Consider the following 20,622-nt stretch of genomic DNA (forward strand, 5'->3'; position numbering starts at 1 on the left):
TGAACCATGACTGCAAGGCACACTGGGTAAATCATTCATGAGGTGAGGCCAGACTCTCCCTTTGGTTATCTTGATTCTGTTTCCTGGGTGAGTGAGAAAAAAAAAATATTTTGTTTCTTATTTGTTATTCTTTTCCTATGAAAATCATGCATATAAATGGGCTTTTCTAAGCCAAGCGGCAAGTCTACAGTGCAATGCACACCGATGAGCCTGACCAGCACCCGTCAATCAAGGCAAGGTTTTACCAAAATCTGCAGATGACAGCCCTAGGGTGCCCTAAAATCAGTGAAATTCATTTTCCAGTGAGGGTGTACCCACTGAGGAGGGTGAAAGGATGAGAAGGAAGGATAAAATAAGGCTACAGAAGACGAGTGGTTCCAGATCTCAAAATTGTACGACACCACCAGAAACCAAAGTCCACCTTGTCTGATACCTGAATTTACTCCTGACCTCGGCCCTTGGCTGATTTCTGGAGCTGAAAACTAACCAAGTGGAGAGCTGGATACGGAAAAGCTAAATCTTTTTTTTTTTTTTTTTTTCCCTTCTGTTCTTCTAACCCATGGTCTCAGTGAAGCATGCTGGGAATACCGCATTTAAAACAAATGCTCAACCAGTAATAGAATGTTGCTATGAACATAAATTTGCCTTTCCCTTCCAACAGGGATGTGACAAACAATCAAGAGTCTACCATTCTGGGTATTTGAAATCTAAGGCTGCAAGCTCGGCCCCCTGCCTATTTATGATCCTCTCTCTGCTTCCAGGCCATGCCCCCACTGTCTCAGCTTCACACTGCTCTTTCTCTTACCTTTCAAGATGGTCCAAACTTTCTTGCCTTGGGGCTTTTGCACATGCTGTCCTCCCCTAAGAAGTTCTTCCACCCTTTTTAAATGTCTGGCTCATCACTCCTCTGGTCTCCATGTTAGTGTTCTCTCTTCAGAGAGGCCTTCTCGAAAGTATACATCCTGCCTTTGTGCTCTCTACAGCAGTGCCTTATTTCCATCATCTGTCTTTGATTATCCTGTTTAATCTTCTGTTTATTTGTGTAATATCCCCCAATAGGGCAGGGATTATGACTATTTTCTCCATCACTACATTCCTGGCATCTATACAGTGCCTGGCACATGGGAGGCACTGAAATATATTTGCTGAATGGAATGAATAAACGAATGAATGAATGACAGACCAAACATGCTGCTGGTTCTCTACATGACCTTAGGCGAGTTACTTCCCCTCTTTGGAGTTCATTTCCTCATTTGTAAGAGAAATGGGATTTAGTTAACTAGAACACTCTTCCACTTCTACAAGTTTTTTTCTCCTTTTCCAGATGGGAGAGGTGAGGCCGGAGAGCATGCTGTCCAGCCTAGGGACTGGAACACAGGTCTCCTAGACAATTTCCACCAACTGAGACTCTCCCAGCTGCCTCTCTGCAGAGATGCTCACCCCCCACTCCTGGTACTGAGTTCCCTTTGTACCAAAATTCGAATCACTTTGTAAGGTTTCTCAAAATGCAGGATGAGACAGCTGCTGCCAAAAACCGGTCCAGCTGCTTCAATTCTGGAGGGAATTCTGAGAATACAAGCATTTCTCACTATCCTGGGGTGTTCTCTTTGTATGTCCCCACTAAAATGAAGAGTTCTAGAAGTGGGTGTGTGGGGGAAGGGCTAAGATTCAAGCTAATGCTGGGGAAAACAGAAAGCGAGGAAGGAAGGAGTAGAAGGCACAGGTACAAACATGAGGAACAGCTGTGAGCATTTGAGGACAGCATGAGTGTGCAGCTAATATACTAGCTCTCCTGCTTTGGCATAATGCACCCACAGGACTCCATGTGGGAGAGCCTCAGGGCCCTTATTCAACCCTCCAGCCTCATTTCCCGACGGTCTCCTGAAGAGCGGAGACCCAAACACAAACTGATGAACGCAGCACACCATTTCTTTCCAGGTCTCCATCCCTCTGCACACATTCCTCAAACATGGCCCTCCACACTTGGAAAACTTCTACACATCCTTCAAGACTCCACTCAGATGCCAACTCCAGTGGGCAACCTACCAACTGTTTCAGAACAAAATTACTTTCTCCTTTGAGTTTTTAATGCACTTTCTTAGTACTATCTCGATATTTCATAATTTAGCTTTTTCATGTTTGTCTTATGATAAACTTATGACACAGCTGTCATAAAATTCATTTAAAATTTGTTTTTTAAAGTCCCATGGAACACTACATCAAAAACTAAGAATATACTGTATGGTGACTAACATAACATAATAAAAAATATTAAAAAAAATAAAATAAAATAAATTCTCAAGGCTTAGCCCCGGTCTTGATACAGTAGAAGCTCAGTACTATTGGTTTGCTCCCCTGTGAAGGGAGGGCAATAGTACCTGCTTGTCTGCTCTGAGTTTACCCAAGTTCTAAACTCACTAGAAAGCGTAGTAAACACGTAAGCCATTCTTTTATTCTAATCACACCACCAAATAAGAGATAGACCAGACGGGATATTATTATTCCCTTTATCCGCATGCACTTCCAAGGGTTAAGAGGCTTGCTCTGAGTAGCACAGTCAATAAAAATCAAACTAGAAAGAGAAAATCATGTTGCATGAGTTCAGGTAGAGTGTTTTTTCCATCAGATCACAAATGCCTCTCAAAAGTTGGCTGTGAGCTTGGTCACACTGATTGGCTGACTAAAGAAAACATGGATAGAAGTCCCTCCAGAGATGTCACACATGTATCTACCTCCCCCACTTTCTATCCCCACTACCACCATGGCCTACGCCTCTGTCACCATTCATGATTCACGCTCATTACACTGTATCATTTCCTTTATCCTGGCCCCCACTTTGCCCACTTCCCCCCCCATCCTCATCCATTCTTTGCAAAGCAGCCAGAATATTCTTTTGAAAACAGAAATCTGGATCCTGTCCTAATGCCACGGCTCTAGCCCCCTCCAAGGTTTCTCATCATGCTTTGAATAAAGTCTAAGCTCCTTTGCATGACCTCTAAGGGTCTGTATTGTCTGGGTCCTGCTGACCTGAACAACTTCATTCATCATTTCCCTGTCCCTCAATTGCTGCCGCTCCTTGGACGTACCACGGCCTCCCCAATGCTGCACCCTCTACGTAGGACTCATCTTCTACTCTGCTTGGCTGGTTTCTTCCCATCTTTCAAGGACCACCCTAAGTAGGTTACCCACTGTTCTCTGTCACAGCATTGGTTTGTTCCCTTCACAGCACTTTACTCAAGTTGTAATTACAGTAGAAGCCCCTTTATCTGATGCAATGGGGACTCCAATTATATTATTTGAGAAAGATGGTTAAAAAGGAGAATCACAAAAAATGATTCATAGCAGGCATTTTCTTTTAGTTTAAAACACTTAAGTGCACAGGTATTTATCAATCTTTTGATATAGTGGGAACTTGAAGACATTTACAAAATAAATTTAAGTACAGAATTTTTTTTGTTTTCCCCCCCAATTTTTTTATAGTTGTCCCGCCTACACCTAATATTACAATGTTTTTGGTGATTCATCTTTGTGACTTTCAGAAGTATGTAACTTAGTTTCCAAAGAAAGAAAACAACTTTGTTTTGCACTCGTATTTCACTAGCTTACATAATTTTTAGTTACGTTGCCTAAATATAATAAAAACACAGGTATAAATAGGTTTGGAAACAACAGAATTGATTCCCTGGACATTTCCAACAAAGTTGATGTGAACAGAAATACACGGGCTGATCAGGGAAGAGGCTACTGACTAGGGGCCTCGAGCTCACCAGGAGTGTCAGCTGGCGTGTTTACAGAGAGAATGGGGAACACAGGTTAATCTAAAGAGATGGCTGAATGGAGGTTGGTTATGAGAGATTTCACTGCATCTAGGTCATTGTTGGCTTGTTAATTATCTATTCCTCTTAAATTAAGGCTATAAGCTTTGAGAACAGGACCTCTTTCTCCCTTTCTAAGCATACTGAGCTGGTGCACAGCATTGAGAAGTATAACCAGTGCCAAGGAAATGAATCGACAAGTGAGTGGACTCTCTTCCTCAAGTGAGGACTTTGGTTTCCTCAACTGTAAGAGGACAGGCATGGATTATACAAGCATGGTCATTTGCAGATCCAGTTCTGTTCCCACTAATCACATCACCGATAACCATTTCTATATTTCAAGTTCTGGTTTCCTCCATACATTCTACACATACCTTAGAGCATTACATTGTCAATCTCCCTCACACCCACACATGTCATACAGCCACCGCTATCGCCACAGCGCCACCTGCCCTCCTACCTGGGAGGATGACCCCCTCCTTCAAGCCAGGTATGCATGTGGCAAGGCCAGTTATGGTCTGTGGTGCTAGAGCTATGAAATCTCTGCTGGGTTTGCGTCTTTGGGGAGCTGTGAGGCATGAAATTGCTTTGAGTATGGGTAGGAGGGGCCTCTTCTCTGTAGATCTGAGGTAGAAAGCTTGTATCTGCCTAATTTGAAATATGGAGCAAAATCCTCCCCAGCCACCCACTGCCTTTGGTTGGTCTCTTCCGGTCCCCATAGTGCTGAGTTCCAGAGAGCTGAGATCTGGTGAGTGCCTTGAGGAAAGAAGCTTCCATGGGTCTTTCAGCTACATATCTCCCTCTTATATCTAAGGGAAGAGAGGGGCTGATTTAGGATTTGGGGATTCTGGTCACCAGCATAATGACAATGGCAACAAATGATGGTGATGATGATGATGATTTCTAGTATTACTGATAGCTGCTTGCATATATTGAGCACTTTGATGCTAGGAAATAGACTATATTTTATATTCATTAAATCTTTTAAGCTCTATAGCAGCCCTAGAGTGTATGCACTACTATAATTATGATAATCATTATTTTATAAAAGAAGGACTGAGGCACATGTCAGTGGACATCATAGGACCAGTAATGGGAGAGCTAGAACTCAAACCTAATGTATGTCTGACTCCACAGTGTGAGTTCTTACTATTATGCTGAATCACCTTTTAATATATCTAACACCATGACATTCACTGAGTGATTAACTTATTGATTGATTCAACATATCATATGTGATACATTTTGGGGAAAATAAGAAGAAGGCAGGTAGGAAATGTTTGGGATGACCAACACTGTAGATAAAAATGGGGCACTCTAAGGCCTTCCTTCTCCTGCTCTCCTGAGACCAAGGATGTAAACGTTTTTTTTTTTTTTAAAGATGTATTTATTTATTAGAGAGAGAGAGACAGAGAGAATGTGTGTACGAACGGGAGGAGGAGAAGAGGGAGAGGGAGACAGAGAATCTCAAGCAGACTCCCTGCTGAGCATGGAGCCCTGGCTCAATCTCAGCTGTCCGCCCTGTTCTCCATCTTGAGAAAGAACTGCCCTTTCTTCTGAATGTACAGAACACGTTGTACTTCTGTAGAATTTTCTTTTTCTCTTGTACAATTTTTACTAGTGGTTCATAAATCTGTCTCCCTCATCACACTAGAATGTCCCTCTAAAAGCAGGGGCCTTGGTTCTTATTTTCCCCATAATGTATCCCATAGGATCCTGTGCCTCCATTTCCTAGCATTGTATCCGATGGAGCCCAGGTGAGGCTTCAGTCCTCCTTGACCTAGTCACCAGCACCAAACAGCCAGAGCTGCTACGTAAGATTAAAGGTACTTACATACTTGGTCTCAGAAGAGCAGGAAAAGGAAGGCCTTAGAGTCTCCTCATTTTTATCAACTCTCTACAGAGTTGGTCATCATAGACATTACTTACCTGCCTCCTCACTTCTTCAATGCTGAGGCAGTTTAAAGTGTTTTCCATCTTTGCACCTCACTGGCTGTCAGCTGGGCTCCAAGCTGTGAAGGCCCCAAGTCAGTATGCAGTGCAGGGGCAGACATCCTAAGGATGCCTTGTGGGAGGAGAAGCTGTGTGTACAACATGGACTTCTAGAAGAGCTGCTGCTTCCAGCTTCACCCAAAGCCAGGAGGGATGTGGAGGGAGGACTAGGGAGGGAAGGAATCGTATCTTTGGCCTCCTCAGGGGCTAAGTCTACAGAGCGAAAGGTCATGGGCAGCCATTCAGGATACATTGGCCTGTGAGTCCCCAGCTTGGTGTCTAGTGTACCGGGCTACCCTCCCTGTCTCTCTGTAGAAACTTGACCAGCCTCTTCCCATCTCAGGGCCTCAAGGTCCTCATTGGTAAAGCAAAAGATTGGGTGGCAGTTCTCTACGATTCCAATGTTCTCTGATGATTCTCAGCTGCAAGGTGATGAACATGAGCCCAAGCAAGCCTGGGTAGCTGAGCGGGCAAGGGCTCCGTTCAAGAAGCGGACCATGGTAGTAGTCTTGTGCTTGTTCCTGGATCTGAAAATAGTACAAAGAGTGCCCCATCCAGTGCAGAACTGTACTGCATAAAAAAGAAGCTAGAACACAAAACCCAATAATTTGGTCTACTGTATGGACAAGAAAACCAGAACAACACAAAACAAAAAAAGCAAAACTCTGATTCAGGAGTAGGCAGAGGTACTGGCTATGGAAGGACATGGGGAGAGGGAACATGCAAAGGCAAATGAATATGTAGGTGGATTTAGTTCATTTTTAAGTTGTCAAATATCCAATAGTGGCTGCTTAGCCTCAGATGTCACCCAGAGGAGCCAGATAATGTTCACTGCAGCAATAACACAGATTAGAAGCTATCCTTTATTGAGCATTTACTAAACATTGGCATTACTAAACATATGCATTATTTTCTTTATTGCCCACAACAATCTCATGAAGAAGGTATTAGCATCTCTATTTACAGATAAAGATACAAAGGTTCAAGGTCACGTGGACATGGCCAATCTGGGAATCACAACTGGATCAGTGTGCACTTCAACTCCATGCTTGTAGCCATCCTCCCTTCAGAAAAGCAAACAGACAGATTGACATGCCTCCTAACACCTATTTCCCTGTGATGATGAGAATTTCAACTTGCCCTCTCCACTCATTCCAGTCCTTCAAGATCCCACTGAAATACCACTGCTTCCGTGAGAACCCCCACCGGGGTCAATCCACCCCTCCCTGGGCTCTTAGCTCACGTTTCCATTAGTGCACTTAGCACTTTTCCGCACTGTGCTGGAGTTAATTGTGTCTGGTCCTCTCTTTATACACAAAGCAAGTTGTTCAGACTCTCATTTTTGCACTTAGTGTCTTGCATTAATGCCAACCATGCCTGGATCTGTTTCTTGTCTTTTACAATGAGCCCTTCCGTTAAGGAACGAGCCGTGTCTTAGCAATCTCTCTGGAGACCTGGCACTTAATAGTGCTTTGGGAACAGATGCTTTCTAGGTGAGGTTGGAACACCCAGATGGTTTCTCCATCTTGTGTGCTTTATCAACTGTGACCACCGTCCAGTGTACTTTTCCTTGTGCCTTTTCCATGGTCGGGGCCACAGAGCAATGCCAGGCAGGGCTGGGAATGCTGGTGTAGAACAACTTTCAGACAACTGAGCAGGTGAGGCCGTTGCCCTTCTCCCGTGCCATTCTTGTCCCTGTGGCCCTCTTTCCTCCAAAGTAGGCCTGTGCTCTTTGGCATCATCAGAGTTCACTCTGGGGAAAAGATTGCTTATCCTGTTCTCTTACTCTGGAGTTAGTCACTTCCTTCTTCCTTCCTGAGGAATAAAGTCTCTGATTCCTATACAGAAATCTTTAGAGATCATTTTTCATGGGAGAGAGACTTTAAGGGCCACTTGGAATACGTAGTGTCACCTGACTATGTTCATTCCTGGCTGGATATCCGAGTGGTTAAGAGCACAGGGTTTGACAGTGGACCAACTAGGTTCAATTCCCCAATCTGTCCCTTGGGCAAGTTAATGAGTAACTCTGGAATCTTAGCTTCCTCATTTGTATTGCAAAAATAATAATAGTACCCACCTAATGGTGCTGTTTTCAGAATTAAATGCACTTAAAATGTGTTCTTAGCACACAGTTCCTGGCTACTGTGGTGTCTGTTGCTACACATGCTATTGTTGCCATGTTGCTGCTGTTGTTTTGTAAACAACATCATGTGTTCACTAGAGAGATAAGAGCAACAGGCAACTGAAAACCTTACCTCTGCAGTTCATAGGAAATGAAAAATCACATGTAGCTTCTAGTTGGGAGCCTAAGAATAGCTGTAGTTAAGTTTCTGCTTAAAAATAACTTGCACGTTTTTAGGCTTTTTAGAATCCAAGGTATTTTAGAGAGCATCTTTTCAATTGTGTCACTTTATAGAAAACAGAAGCTCGGGGAGGTGAAGTGACATTTCCAGGGTCAATTAGCCAAAAATCAAGCCAGCTGTCATTCTTCCAAGCCCAGCCCAGTGTATCTCCTACTGGGTATCCCTTGAGCTGCTCCCCTTTTCTTGGATTTACCCACTGAGTGCCCCTTCCACCTTCCCCATAAGTCCCCATGGTAACCTGGGCAGCATCTAAAGATGTTGCTTTGCCCCGGATTGAGATGACGGTAACACATCTTGCTGCACAAACATTGCCGGTTTGAGTCTATTTCTCTATGCAGACAAGTTTCCACTCCACACTAACCGTCCTTTACTGTCACTCCTAGTAGGCTAATGCTGCTAAAAGTGACATGCCAACGTCTATATTAGTACTGCGGGTTAGGGGTCCAGTCCTCCTGTTCAAATACTGCCATTGAACTCTTGCTGATGAGAATCACACTGGCATTCTAGAGTGAGTGTCAGCGATACAAAACACAAGGAAAATAAGCTGGATTTGTCATTCTTCACACTGAGACAGCAGAGTCAAGGCCTAGAGTAGCTACCAGAGATGAGCTAAAGCAAGACTCTGGGTGGAAATCACTCAAGGTGCAACCATGGGGAAGAGACCCTAACCTGACCTATCAGGTGCACTGAATCACAGAGCACAGCCGACAAGCACTCTGCCCTGAATATGTACCCAAATATGCCTCGCACTCTACCGCCTCTGAACTTTTGTTCCCATTGCTCTTTCTGCTTTCCTCTGTTTTTTAAAATTATATAGGACTCTGTATCATTTAAAAAAAGTATTTTTAGTCCTGCTGCTTTGCTGAATAATCAAAACTCAATGAGGCAAGTACTTATCACTGCCATGTCACTGATAAGAAACTGGCAGTTCAGAGGCACAAGAGGACTTGCTCTGGGTCACAAAGCTCATCTTGGCAGTCAGGCCTTCTTCATTCTCCAGTCTCCAGGTTCCGAGAGTTCCTACACGTGAGCGTCGGTGGAGCCTCTGTACTGGAAGTAAGCACGAGATCACCTGGGTTTGAATCCTGGCACTTGTCACTTGCTATTGGCTCATGGTGAGAGTCTAAGCCTGTTATTTAGACAGTCTATGCCTCAGTTTCTCCATATGCAGAATGGGAATAATCATGGTTTCTGTGTCAAAACAATGAGGGAAGTCAATGAGTTTTTATGTGCAAAGTGCTCAGAACAGTGACTGGCACAAAATACCTGCTCAGTAAATGTTGCTATGGAAACTACACTGCTTCCTGTTTGAATTCTCTCTGCCAAGGCTCATCTGAAATGCCATGAAGTGTTATTCTGACTTTTTGTAAACAGATGCAATTCCTGCCTCTTTCAGACCCTGTAATCATTTGTACTTTGCTCACAGCACACAGTGTGTTCTGCTGTGCACTGGAGATATCTATAAGCTTGCTTTTCTCATCCTACTCCCTGCTCGCCTGTGAGTGCTGTGGTATCAGAGAGAGCTTTCTGATAGAAATACATTTCCTGCAGTGCCCGGCATGGTGCTCACTGCCAAAGAGGAAGGCAGTTGGCAAATGTTGGTTACACTGAACTCAGTCAAACCCAGAATTCCAGTTCCCACTAAGTCCTAGAATGTTAGGGCTGGAAGGGCTCCTTAGGGATCAGCCAATCCTGGGCTGCCGGCACAGGGAAAGATACTTGTCCAAAGTCACACATGTTAGTGCCAGATATAGACATGGAAGCCAGATCTTACCTTACCAGCAGCCCTGGGCTCCACCCAAAGCACTGGGCTGTGTCTCTCTCCATGTAATGGAGGAGAAAACAGCCCATGTACCAGAAGTAAAGAGAAAAGGATGGGACAAACGACAGCACACAGCTAAGCTTCAGCATCAGTACTGCTCACAGAATAGATATACATTAGGGATGCATACCCAGAAGCCTACCAGGGGGGAAGAACATGAATAAATTGCATAGCCAATAAGGTAGTTTCCCTGAACTAACTTGGTAGTTCTCTACTGCATGAATGGATCAGAAGCCCTGCACAGGAGAAACTTCTGGATCCTGAATATATTAGAATGCAAATCTTTAAATGGTTCTTCTCTTTCCATTTAACATGGAATCTAAACTGAAGTCCTCCAACTTTGGACTCCAGAACACCTTCTTCTTGCTGAGATCTGTACAGAGAGGAGACTAAGATATGTGGTCCCTGTATATAGAAGCTGTTTTTCATAGTTCTCCGCATGATTATCTAATCTGGTAGGGATGAGAAAAGGTGAAGTTCTTATCAGCCTACACGCCAGAGCCTCTTCTCCAGACTATTGTCATGTTTCTCCTTGTTGAGGCTTCAGATAATGTTTAAAATATAAAATGAATCAGAGATAATTCTGTACTGGTCAACTTGACTTGACCAAAGAAATGTTTTGATTTCTGGTACTGTGACATCTTGTCTTCCAATGTAAGATAAGGTAAATAGGCTTTAAGATGGTGAGCTTCCCCATCATCTCTGATGTAAATGCTTTGAGGGAGGGGGTGGCCAGGGAAAAGCTAGTTTCTGATGACCAGAAAGCATAATAAGCAGGCACAGCCCTAGAGTGGGGGACTGCTGAGGTTTACATCCTCACTTCCAGCTTGTTCAGATGATGACAAACAAGGCTGCCCGTAACCACCAAGTAAGCCTCTGAAAATGGGGGCACGTTGGCTTGCCAAGTCACAGTTAGTGAGAGATAATTGTTCACACAGCCTTCCTGGGGAGAAATGCCCAGATGGCAAACAGTTCTGACCAGAGGATTTGGGGAGAGGTCATCTTCTCCTTTTGGTCTCTGTATCCAATACATGAGTCATTTTAAAAACATTTTTAATGTCAAGGATAAAATGCTTGTAACAGTTAAATTGTGAAGGTGCAATCAGGGGAAGTGAAAAAGACTTTTTGCAAAGGAAATTGATCTGGAAGTCATTTCCAACTATTGACTGACTTGATGGTACCCATTTGTTTCCTTTAGTTGTTGTTGTTGTTGTTATTTCAATCCATACGCTGGTTTAACAAATATACTAGGGAAACAGTATGTGATTAGCCTTCAAAGAGCTTATGCACCATCTTACCAACACCATAAACCATGTGTGAAGTGAACCGGCACTAATTAGCTATAATCTTTGCCTTAAAGAGCCATCTTCTCAATCCCTGATTGGTGTCAACTTCCATACTGCTCCAAAGATGAGCCATTAGGTATGCTGAATGCGTATTTTTTGGGTGGCATTTCTAAATTTAAGTTTCCCCTGGGCACAAGGGAGCTGACTTGACAATATGGATCCCATTACTTGCAAACCATGCCATTCTCTGTTATATCAACACCTTCCATGTTGATAGAAGTAACAGTGGTAAAGAATGAAAACAGAATTGGCCTACAAATTTTGAAGGTTAGTGGATTAATAAGATAGATTGCTCTTTATTGCTGTTTGTTTTTCACTCTTAGACTTAATCAGTGTCTTCACATAAAAAAAAAAGAAAGAAAGAAAGCTTTCTTCTCTTTTTCACCGAATGCTCCATCTGCTCGTAACATCCTGAGCTGTCACTTAGTACCTCTTAGTAACATATAATAAGCCCCCGCTGATGCTGTTGAGCTATAAGTTCCTTGAAGTCAGAGACAATGTGACATGAATAAGAACCAGCTCTGCAGGTCTGTCTCTCTTTGTGCTAAGTCCTGGAGGCAGTACTCAGCAGTGTAGGGTCAGCAAATGCATGACACGCATACTCCCCTATTCCGCACCCAAGGCAGACATCACTAATTGATCATGGCATTCCTTCCAGTTTAGCCCAGTGAAGTCCTCAGAGTCCTCATCATCAGCATGCTTGGAAGCCACTACCAATTCATCAGAATTGACAGGCCTGATAAAACCTATTTTCTGGCCTAGGCTTAATGGTTAAAAGCAAGGGCTTTGGAACTGGACTGACCTGAATTCAAGTCCCAACACTTAACACTTACTTGCTATGTGACTCATAGGACAGGTGTCCAAGTGCCCTAAATCTCAATTTTGTCCACGGTCAAGTTACTGTTCTTCCCATCCTTTAGAGGCCTAAATTTGGGCATTTCCTCCTCTGAGAAACCTCTACCACATAAAGCTGAGGGTAGTTGCCTCACTAGGTCTCGGAAAACACCCTGAACTTACTCTTCCATGGTCCTTCTCGCTGGGACAGTGATGCGCCCCTTCCTTCTAATAACCTCCATTGGTGAGTGAGCTACTCAAGGATGGTTACATTTCACAGTTGTATTTTCAGAGCCTATCAGAGTCCTGATACAGTAACCCATAAAAAATCACTTAAAAGAGTGCTAAGAATATGACAAATGCTCAAAAACATTAGCTCTTTCCGTACTTATTGCTATGTTCCATAACTGTGAGGCTCAGGGAAGACCCCTTAGCATGGAGCTAGCTTTTACATATGAATGGTTTAATTTTGGATCCTATTGCTCTTCAGCTGCCAAGGGTACCAAAGGTATCTATACTTTCTGCACCTTGAGAGAGTTGCATTCCTTGAAACAGGGCCATATTCTTTGTCTCCAGTCCCATAGAACCTAACATAGTGGTACGGCTTGAGAATCTGCATTTCTATCATGTTCCCTGATGATGCTTTTGCTGCTGGTCCTAGACCATCCTTTAAGAATCACTGACTAATGGAAGAAAGGAGATAAAAGAGGAACACTCTTGCCTAGGGAAGAAACTTTAAGTTCTATTTGTCTGCTCCAAGAGAGGCAATGATCTCCATTTGAATTCTGCAAGCTGTATTTGCAACCAATTCTCATTAAAGTCAAGGAAATTTACACATAAGTATCAGCTGCAGGACCCTGCTGAAAGATGAAAAAGCAGGGCTTCTAAATTTTGCTGATGGAGCCTGCAATTTTCCCCCTTTCTCAGTTGACAACTAGTGAAATGACTTGATACTTTAATATCTCACAGTTAATATCATAAGTTTGCAAGATACTATATTTTTTTCGGAGTGTTTTCATCCATATTATCACATTTGATTCTTATAATAACTGCTTTAGTGAAGAGGCAGGCAGAAATTAGCATCTCTCTTTGAATGACAAGGCAGAGTAAACCAGGACCCAGAATCCTCAATTCTTTGCCAGGTCCCTTTTCCATGATACCACATAGTCTCTGATGCAAGTGTCAGTTCTGCCTTTGAGCTCCCTTCATGTACTAAACGTTAATTTATTTCCAATTGCTACAGATGCTTTGAGTTAGAAGACATCATCAGGAGACCTACTAATCAGAAGGTTCTTAGACATTTGGGGATACAGATTTCATTGACAGCCTCAGGAAAGCTTTGAACCCTTCTAATACAATGCAGATGTGTAAATACAATATAATTTACATATAGCTTCAGGTTGTACATGGACCTATTAAGTCCACGGCCACCATGTTTCATGACTGCAAGAGGAACCATTCCCAGTGAATGAACTGTGGCCCTGTAGAGATCATCCACAAGCCACGGAAGAAGAGCAAAGGCCATATATCCAATTTTGGTTGGTTGGTTTTTATGATTTTTTAACAGATGAAAAACTGAGATTCAAGAACTTAAGTGCTTTGTTTTAGGTACCAGAGCCAAATAAAGGCAGAACTAAAGTGGGAAGCAGAACTTCCAGAAGGCAATGTGGTGCTGTGGAAGGGAATTGGCCTTGGAGTCAGAGAAGTTTTTATTCTCAGCTTATAGTATTTACTGGCTGTCAGACCTTACTTAACCCCTCCAAGATTCAATTTCCCCATTTTACTCATAGGAATCAGGAAAGCAAATAATGTCTAAAAGCCGTATTCTGAAAGGGAGCTTCTAGTCTATGGATTAAATGAAAGACAATCTGTCAAGTGCTAACACTGGCTGTGGCACCCAGTAAACACAAATTCCCTGGCTCCTGAACTATTTTCTCAACTCAAGTTCATATGTAACAACTGGCTAAATTTTCCTTTCTCTCAGGACAGGTAGGTTATATGCCTGGTTGACCAGAGACCACACACACTCAGGTCCTCTGGATCATATAAATCTATAGACGGTATCATTACTTATGACTATGCTCACATGATCTGATATTCCTATAAGTGCTTATGCCATAGCCCCATGTAGAATCCTACAGACATTCGTCCCTTAACCATGGGTACAAAAATAGAAAAGAAAAATCTCACCAAAGAGGAAGAAAGCCCAGACTATAGTAGTGTCTGGTTCTCCCAACATTTTTCAATGCTTAGCCTGTATAAAATTAATTCTTCCCACTGCAAAGGAATCATATTATACCTCCTAATCTACACAGAGTAATGACTTTCACCCTAATTTTTCATTGTGTATTTGCATCTAATTCACATTTAAAGTTAAGCAGAATTTATAGGTCATTTCACTGTATATACTTCATTGTAGATTACACATTAAAAAACAAGATCCTTGTTTTAGCTATTAATGAACCCTAGAATGCCAGGAGTAAAAAGACCCATAGAGGCTTCATCTAATCCCTTTCCTCATAGGCAAGAAGAGGATGCTCTGGGAGGGGGAAATGGTGTCCTCAAGGTCAAACAGTGAGGGTGTAACAAAAGAACCAATACCTGAACTTACATTTTTTTACTCCAAATTCAGTATTCTCACCATATTTTTCCATATTTTTCCTAGCCTGGCTCAGATTTTAAGAGGCCAGAAGGCCTAGGAGTTGTAGCATTTCCTACTCTTCATTGTCTTCTGTTTCATTATATTTCTCCTAAAATAAATTTGGTGGGCAGTAGGATAAACATACACATTCCCTTTCCATTTTAAATGAATGGTTGGCCCTCATTCTGCCTGCTGCTTTTATAAGGCTCCCATTATGATTACCCTCACCAATACATTCCATATTATATGGGCAGTAATCCATCTCTCCTCACAGTACCAGCGGCTTTGTCACTGCCTGCTTATAGAGGATGTCCTTCCCCAGGGAAAATACCCTAAATCAGCCTTTTGAAATAAGTAAGATCTTCCTCAACTCTAAATGACTGGCTTGACGGAATAAAATAACCAAAGAGTTCAAATGACTTAAGTACAAGGATGAATTTGGGGGTTCCTGATCTAGCTCAAGATCCAACTCTTTTTATCTAATGTCCCATAGGGGCCATGGTCTCATCCCTGCAGAATCTCAGGAAAAATATGCACCTTTAATGAGATTCCCTTTCATTAAATAAATTAACAGGAGGGAAAACATTTTCACCAAACTGCATTTCTGACCATAGTCCTATCAAGCTGTTAAGACCTGCCTCTGGCCTGAGTGAGGTCATGACTGTGTATTTTCTAAGTCTGCACTGAGAGACGGCTGTGTGAACTTTATGAGGTCATTATTCTGAAATGTCTCTATTACTAGCATTGTCAGGAAGTGGTATCTTCGAGAAAGTAGTAAACACATTTATCTTGTGAGTGACTAAATTTTAAATGTTTTGAAGAAAAAAAAAAACTTCCTACTAGGTTCTACACATGCCCCTGTTTTTGTAAAAAGAGATTAATATACAGAACATCACCTTGGCCGATGTGGTAGTATTGCAGATGATAAGTATTTTCAGAGCTAAGTGCTGTATTTTATACTTTTAAAAAAATTCCCTTGGATTTTCTGGAATGGGATCTGGCACATAGTAGGCATAGGATAACTGGTTGCTGGTTAATAATCGTAAGCATTGGTGTATATGACAACTTACGGACTCCTGAGGTACTAGGGTGTTTTGTTTTTGTTTGTTTTGGTGTCCACACAGCTTCACACTTGGCAAATATGTAGTCTCCACTGGGTCCTCCCTCCTTGTCGGCTGTCACTCTTCCCTTTGTCAGCAGCCACTGCTCACTCCACACTCACCTGCTGCTTTTCTCATCTGATATCTGTTGTTAACAAGTCCAATGACCATGACTGTAAAATCACTCAACTCACACTTTTTTTTTATAATATTTTTTTATTATATTATGTTAGTCACCATACAGTACCTCCCTGGTTTTTGATGTAAAGTTCGATGATTCATTAGTTGTGTATAACACCCAGTGCCATGCAATACGTGCCCTCCTTACCACCCATCACCAGTCTATCCCATTCCCCCACCCCCTCCCCTCTGAAGCCCTCAGTTTGTTTTTCAGAGTCCATAGTCTCTCATGCTTCATTCCCCCTTCTGATTACTCAACTCACACATAGTTTTATAGTCAACATGCATTTGCCTACAGGATGCAAGAGTGATGGATTCTTTCATCTGGCTTAGAAAACTTTTTATTCCACATTTATATATTAAAAGTCTTCCAAAATTGTAAGGTTGTTTAAAGTCTGAAAGCTGGTTAAATGTGGATGTACATAGGATAAAGGGCACTCTATCTCCATAGGTTGTAATAATTTTAATTAGAAAGTTTAAACCCTAGATTCCATCTATCACACTCTCCATCCCAGCCCCACAGAGATTTCTAGTCCATCCACTTACACTCTTGCTAAAGTAACAAAATTTTAAGCCAAATTGCTAACCAAACAGGTTATCTCTGGGGAAAAAAAATTCAATACATAAGAAACCACATAATCCTGTTATTTTCTAGTTGTTACTATACCTACCCCACACATATCCAGACTTTTGATAGTCAAAATAGGATGTGGGCATTCTAAGTGGAAGAAAAAAGTTTGAAGAAAGTTAGAGAGGCCAAAGACATAGTATGCATGTGACCTTTTTTTGGGGGGGGCAGGTGGTGTCACCAGCTGTTTAGGGTAATAGGAGCATATAGTGTATCAAAAGGACTTAAGGCAAAAAAAAAAAAAAGGAGGGTAAACTCAAATAATAGATATAAAGAGAAGGATAAGCAAGTTAAATTGGTTGTGGGGACCCACCATAGGAGCTAGATGAGGGAATGGCCTACTCTGAAGTATTCTTTAGTTGGCTAATTCTATAAAATTTTACAGATTGAAAGGAGGTGGCTCAGTGAAGAGCAAAGGCAAGGAGGACAATTAGGGGATTGTGCATACCAGCATACCCACTCTTCCTAATTCCAGTCACAAGGACCAAATACCATCTTTTCACATTTCCACTGAGGGAGCCTTAGAAAAAACTAGATGACCAGACACAGAGCCAAAATTGATGTCATACTCCAGAAAAAGAAGATGGCTAATAACATACCACTCTTCCCCAGAGAGAGTAAGAGTCAGCAGCCCATATTCCCGAGGACCAAATGACTTATTTATCTACTTACTGAGAACAAAATGGCAGTCACCTTACAGAGCCCTGCCTGTATATTTAATGGAAAAGACACGTACATTGGACTCAGACACACACGGGACTCTTCATTTGGACATTTAACCCTTAAAAACAGGAATGGAGTGTGATTTTACTAGCTCTCTAATTTTCTGAATATTTGATTGCTTGGCTCAGAGGAATCTTTCTTTCTGAATTAAATATCTATAGCATTTCTCACCCTGTCAGGAATCGTCTTTATATCCAAGGGCAGGAAGTTTCTTCATATCTCTATGCTTTTACTCAGAAGGGTCCTTCTGTCTGAAATGCTTTAGTCTCCCGAGTTTCCCTAATGATAATGCTAGAAGACAGGAAGAATACTAGAAGGCAGGAGCAGCATGACCATGATAAACATCTGAGTACTTACAAAGAACAGAGCCCTCTGCTGGGTTCCTAATGTAATACCTCATTTCAAATTCCCAACATTCCAATTTGTGTCATCTCAAAGGTATAGATGAAAATGCTGGTGCAGAGAGAAAAATAACTTGCTTAAGTTCACATAGGCCAAACTTTCAGAGCTAGGAAACTTAATAATCGCATGACCCTCAACTCAAATTTTTTTCATTACTAAATGATATTTACATTTTTAGAACAGTACTTCTCTAAAAATGGGTTGTAACCTGGAAGCTGGGGGAAGAAGGGACAGAGGGTTATCTGGAGGACCTGAAGTCCTAAGCTTTACCCAGTGGTATTGAGTGTTGCCTCAAAAGGCCGCCAGATCTGGGGATCCTCCTTCAGAGGGTCTGAGAAATGTCCCATGCCAGATTCTGTCAGAAAGCAAACCCAGGAGTACTTGTGGGGCTTTTTGTTTGTTTGTTTGGTTTTTGTTTTTTTGGGGGGTTGGGGGGGCTTGGATCTCTGAAAGATGTAATGCTAACATCAGACATGCTTTTTTACCTTCTAAAAGAGGTTCCAAGATCCTTTTGTTTGTCCTGTGGTAGCATTTCCATTGAGGCCAAGGCCAAGAAATACATCCTTAGTAGAAAGGCAGAACTCCTTATCAAGTTTAACAGTCTCCTTGGCTACCAAAGGGCCGACCTCTTCTGTTGATTGCTATCAAATATCTAACACCAACGTCTAAGTTGTCTTATTTGGACAGTTCATACCCTCCAGTACAGAGTCTATCAAAGTCTTAGGCCTGTAGCATTTTCTCTTCTGGTGTGCTCCTTAGTTCCAGGTACTTGACACCATCCTCTGAAATTTCTTTAATGACATATTTTGCAACCATCAGAATATCCTCAGGGCTAGCAGTAAGCTGATGAATAATTTGAAATATCAGGAAGCAATCTTCTAATGTTCTTTTCTTTCCCTTGTCATTGGTAGTCATCTGATCATGGATTTTAAGACCTGGCTTTCTGGTTGTTTCTTTCTTCATGGTGTTAGAACCAATGAGTCCACTCAAGTGGGCATGGAGTTACAATTTAGGTAATTCTGAGTAAAAGGTTGTCTTCCTTGGCTGTTGTTCTTTCTTCATCATGATTTAGCAAAGTAAGTTATCCCAAACTTTTTATTCTTTGTATAAACAATACAATGTATTTCAATCAGTAAGTGTTGTGGTTTTGAATTTCCTTCAGATTTCTTTACTTCCCAATTTGGATACAGTTAGCCCTATATGTAGCTCTGGACTCAGCTTTACCACCACGATGGACTCCTGCTCTTGAGTCTCTCCTGCAGAGCCACAAGCACGGTGTAGGGACTACTAGTATGGAGCACCACGAACAACAGCATCCTCAGCAAGAGTTTCCTGGCTGCAACGCTAATTCTGGGACCACATGTGGCCCTCCACTCATCCACCAGGGCTATAACATCGACTCCAGCACTGTGTGGCACTGCCTGTGTGTCCTCCCCAACTTTTCCAAAGTCCTTTGCCCTTAAGCTCCATTTAGTGCTTAAGAATGTACTACTCCTTTGAATGCTGCTGTATATTACTTGGATCCATATAATGGCAATTTCTATTTAAAATTAATTCATTCAATAAGTTGTTATTAAATGATATACAGTATATGCCAGGCACTGTGTAGGTCCTGGGAAGATGAACTGCTATCATGGAGGAACTCAAAGACTAATAGGTAGGAAACATAAGTGATCAGAATGTGGGGTAAGAAGAATTATGATCAGGACTCTGGAAGGTTCCAATGGGAGCAGAAAGGAGGGAATAGCTAACCCAGTTGTAAGTGATTGAGAAGTCTTCTGGGGGGAGTGTCAATGAATCTGGGACCTAAACAATAAATAGGATTGTGGCAGGTGAAGAACGGAAATATCTCAGACGTAGGTAAGCAGCATTTGCAAACTCTTTAGTCTCATCATGCCTCTTACACATAGATGGTGATCTCGAAATAATGGGATGAGTACATTTGGCATGGCTGATTCCAGGGTCAAACAGACTTGAGTTCAAATCCTGATTCCACAAGTTCCTGATTTTGTGACCTTGGGAAAGGAATTAGCATCTCTAACTCTCAGTTTCTATATCTGGAAATGGAGAGGAGTAGTAGTGCCATCACTTAAGGTTGTTGCAAGTATGAAAATGACCTAATGATAAATAAAGGGATATACCATAGCAGCTAGACAAAGCAAATTCCCAATTATGGCAGTAGTGATTGATAGTGATAGTTGTTACTAGGTCCATCTAGATTATGACCTCTCTGTGAATAGGAATCTGACTTACTTTTCTTTGAGTTTCTCATTGTGCCTTGAATTTCACAGCCTTAATAACCGGTATTCAGTAAGTTCCTGCTGACAGATTTGTTTGTGTGCATTTTTCATTAATTCAATAAACAAATATTTATTGAACACTTACTATTTGCCTGGCTCTGTCCATCATGCTGTGGACACAAGAGTAAACAAAGCACATTCATTCCTAGAAATTTCATCCTAAAATTCTGATCAGTACTTTCATAACATTGATGGTTACTTAAACTTTGAAATCAGGTTTGGAAAATACCATCAAAAGCATAAGAATTACCTGACTTGTTAGTGATAATAACTGTAATTCCACTTGATGTTTCTGGAGAACCTGATTCCTTATCTTAAGAACTCTTCAACCAATTTAGTGTTTTTCCACCTGCTACGGGGTCCCGCCTGAATCTAAAATGATGATTTCCACTTCACTCCACAATCCACATCTTAGGTTCTCTTTCCCACCCCAGGTCCTTGTCAACAACAGACCAATTTGTTAATTTGCTTCTCTT

The 20,622-nt window shown here is 41.9% G+C and overlaps 1 protein-coding gene and 1 pseudogene across 2 annotated transcripts in view; both read right to left on the reverse strand.

Moving 5' to 3' along the window:
* The window catches only part of GRIA1 (glutamate ionotropic receptor AMPA type subunit 1), a 312,889-nt gene that overhangs the window by 172,078 nt on the left and 120,189 nt on the right, over positions 1–20,622 (reverse strand). The gene's annotated exons all lie outside the window — the stretch shown is intronic.
* LOC105239472 lies at positions 18,085–18,911 on the reverse strand (annotated as a pseudogene).

The sequence above is a fragment of the Ailuropoda melanoleuca genome, chromosome 3 (assembly GCF_002007445.2).
Source record: "Ailuropoda melanoleuca isolate Jingjing chromosome 3, ASM200744v2, whole genome shotgun sequence".
Classification (NCBI taxonomy): Eukaryota; Metazoa; Chordata; class Mammalia; order Carnivora; family Ursidae; genus Ailuropoda; species Ailuropoda melanoleuca.